This window comes from Pagrus major, chromosome 4 (assembly GCF_040436345.1).
Source record: "Pagrus major chromosome 4, Pma_NU_1.0".
NCBI classification, from domain to species: domain Eukaryota; kingdom Metazoa; phylum Chordata; class Actinopteri; order Spariformes; family Sparidae; genus Pagrus; species Pagrus major.
Window position 1 is genome coordinate 17,073,337 of NC_133218.1, and position 4,039 is coordinate 17,077,375.

Genomic DNA, 4,039 nt, shown 5'->3' on the forward strand with positions numbered 1-4,039 from the left:
TGTGTTGAGACCAAAGAAAACAACTGAACATTCAGATCAGAAGTATTTGCAGAACGAAAGGTGAAGAGGAGAAATCATGAAAATGGTATCTAAATTCATTTCCTGCCCACTCTTAACTTGAAAAAAAGTGTACCCATGTTGCTGCCAGTGCCAACAAAAGAGCCATGCTGGTGCTCTCATTTCAATTATTTCACCACAGGGCACACGCACACACACAAAAAACCAAATCCTCGGTGTAGTTAATATGCATATTAGCTCTCCTTCAGCTCCTTTCCGGTTGTTTCATTGACTGTGCTGAATTTATCAAGCTGGTTCAGTTGCAGATAGAGCTTCAAATATATATTGTACAGTTTTACTAGAATAAGGTAAAAGTGAAGACTTTGTTTTTGATCATACGCTGAAGTCATGAGAAACTTGTGCCTTCGACACTGGTCGATATGACACGATGAATAGGACCCTCATGTCCTGAAATGTCTTCATATACTCTTAATTAGGTTTTGCTGGATTTCTCTCTCCTGGAATCAGGAAATTGGGCAAAATAGAGTGATTACTGTTAACTTGTATTTCCCTCTTTGTGTTTACCCTTTGACCCGGGAACGCATGTACGCTTGTGCGCATGCGCGGTGTAGTGTGTTAGGTCGTGAAGTGGAAATGGCGGCCTCTGAGTTGTTCTGTACCTAGACGGAATAAAGACGTTAAAGATATATAAACGTAGTGTTTATTGCCTATAACATTGGTAGCAGAGGATGGCTACTAGTTACAAAGTTCCGCCGAAGTTTGACGAGACCCGGCCATACGAAGGTTGGAAAAATGAAATCAACATCTGGAAGCGGGTTACAGAACTCGACAAAAAGAAACAGGCACTCGCTGTCGCCTTGGGGCTTGAAGGAAGAGCCCGGGAAACAGCAATGGAAATACCCGCAGAAGACTTGGACAGTGATAACGGTATGGACACGTTGTTAGCGAAACTGGATAGTATGTTCCTAAGAGAGGAAAAAGACCGCGCATATGAAGCGTATTCCCATTTTGATGGCATTACAAAAGACAGTTCTGTGTCCATGTCGGACTATATCATTGACTTTGAGCAGCGATATAACCGGATGAAAAAGTACAAGATGACACTACCCGATGCTGTGTTAGCATTTAAGCTCTTGGACACGGCTTGTCTGGACGTGAAAAACAGGCAACTTGCACTGACGGCGTGCACGGACCTAAAGTTTGCTGACATGAAGTCGGCACTTAAGAGGATTTTCGGAGGAAAAACACCAGGCACGTCAAACGGAATACAAGTGAATCAGCAGGACGTGGCGTTCTTTACAGAGCAAAGACAGCAAGGACGAGGAAAACGGTTACAGAGTGGACAACAGAGGCAGCCTTTACCGGGTACCAATCCACTGGATAAATTCGGTAAGAGATCAAGATGCGCCATCTGTCAGAGCACGTTTCATTGGGCTAAAGATTGTCCTCATAAGAAGAGTGAACAAGTAAAATTAACTGAAGATGAAAATATTGAGGAATGTAACATCACACTGTTTACAAAAGCCTCCATGTCCGACTCAGAAATCTTCCTGGCTGAATCCCTGGGGTCAGCTATTATTGACACTGCTTGTACTCGTACTGTATGTGGGGAGAAATGGCTGGAAAGCTATGTGAAAGACCTCAGCCCAGACCAAGTGAACCAGGTGCTGCAAACAGAAATCCCCAGTTGCAGGCCATTTCGATTCGGAGATGGAAACTTAGTATATTCCACCAGAAAAGTGAAACTACCTGCTAAAATAGGACAGACAAGATGTCACGTTGAAGCTGAAGTGGTCGAAGTTGATATCCCACTGCTGCTGAGCAAAACATCTTTGAAGAAAGCAGGAACCATTTTGGACATGAAAAATGACCGAGCTGTGATGTTCAGACAACCTGTGCCTCTTGAATTCACTAGCTCTGGCCACTACTGTGTAGACATCAGAGACAAAGATACTGAAAAGAGTCAGATTGAAAATGAGGTCCTCACTGTCACTGAAAACATGTCATCAGACGCAACAAGTCAAGCTGAAGATGAAGTTCTTACAGTGACAGAAAACATGTCCACTGATGAGAAACATAAAGTTCTCCTGAAGCTTCACAAACAGTTTGGCCATGCTTCAGCAGATCGTCTACAGAGGCTCATTCATAGCGCAGGAAATAAGGACAAAGAATGTATTACTATTTTGCAACAAATAGTACATGACTGTGACATATGCAAGAGGTACAGCAAGACAAAGCCAAAGCCTGCTGCAGGTTTGCCTTTGGCCTCCGAGTATAATGAAACTGTAGCAGTGGACCTGCATGAGTTGGAACCAGGAGTATGGTATCTCCATATCATCGATCATTTCACACGTTTCAGCGCTGGAAACATTGTGAAAACAAAGAAATCCTGTGAAATCGTTAACTCCTTCATTCACACATGGATAAGTGTACATGGTCCCCCCCGGAGACTATACAGTGACAACGGTGGAGAATTCAATAATGAAGAAATCAGAGACATGGCAGTAAACTTCAATATTGAGACAAGAACAACAGCAGGATACAGTCCCTGGAGCAACGGCCTGCTGGAGAGACACAATCAGACACTCACCGAAATCATCCAGAAAGTAAAACGGGAAAATGGATGTGACTGGCACACTGCTCTTGACTGGGCCCTTATGGCCAAGAACAGTATGCTTAATGTTCATGGTTACAGCCCACATCAACTAGTATTTGGACAGAATCCTAACCTCCCCTCTGTATTAGTTGATAAACTACCTGCTTTAGAGGGTACCACTGTAAGTGCTAAGGTAGGAGAACACATATCAGCTTTACATGCTTCCAGGAAAGCATTCACTGAAGCTGAATGCTCAGAGAGAATTAGGAGGGCACTTCGCAAGCAGCTCAGACCTACAGATGACAAATATGTGACAGGAGACAGAGTGTATTACAAACGAGCAAACTGCACTGAGTGGAAGGGACCAGGGGTGGTTATTGGTCAGGATGGAGCTGTTGTATTTGTAAGACATGGTGGGATTCTTGTTCGAGTGCATCACTCCAGGCTTTGTAAGGTTAACACACAGGAGCAGGACAAGCAAACTACACAAGATGATGCTAACAGAAAAGCAGAAAGTGGGGAAGGCATGACAAACACTGCAGTAGATAGCTCAGATAGTGACCAGAATACCGACAATGAACAGGAGAACATCAGTGACAGGGAAGTGAATACAGGAGAAGTGTTGCATCCACCCTTGACACAAACTAATGTGACACAAACTGACACAGAACACAGGGCCTGTGGTAACCCCGCCCCTTCTGCAGGTGTAAAGTTAAGAACAGGTCAGACTGTAACATTTGTGAGCAGAGATGACGGTGTTCAACATACAGCCAGAGTTTTAGGCAAAGCAGGAAAAGCCACAGGAAAACACAAAAACTGGTATAACCTACAACATCTTGAACCTGATGGCAGTGAGGGACAGAAGGAGTCAGTTGATATGTCACATGTTGATAGTCTTAACATTGAGTCAGAAGACAGGGAAGCTGATGTACTCATAACAAAAGACATTTCATTTGATGCAGCAAAACAAGAAGAAATAAAGAATTGGCACAATAATGATGTGTTTGAGGAGGTTGAAAATGCAGGCCAAAAATGTGTCTCCACCAGATGGGTCTGTACTCTCAAAGAAACTCCCAAGGGTATTGTGCCTAAAGCACGTCTCGTAGCCAGAGGTTTTGAAGAGCTTAATATGCAAAAGTTACAGAAAGATTCTCCAACCTGTGCCTCAGAATCTCTTAGGCTATTGTTATCAGTAATCTGTCAAAACCAGTGGCAAGTCCATTCTATGGACATCAAATCTGCATTCTTGCAGGGCATGAAGCTGTCCAGGGATATTTATATCCGGCCCCCTCCTGAGGCAGGCAGTAAAAATGTTCTATGGAAACTAAAGAAATGTGTATATGGTCTTGCTGATGCATCTCTATATTGGTATAACAAAGTGAAAGAAATCATACTGAGCACAGGTGGTAAAATGTCACAGGTGGA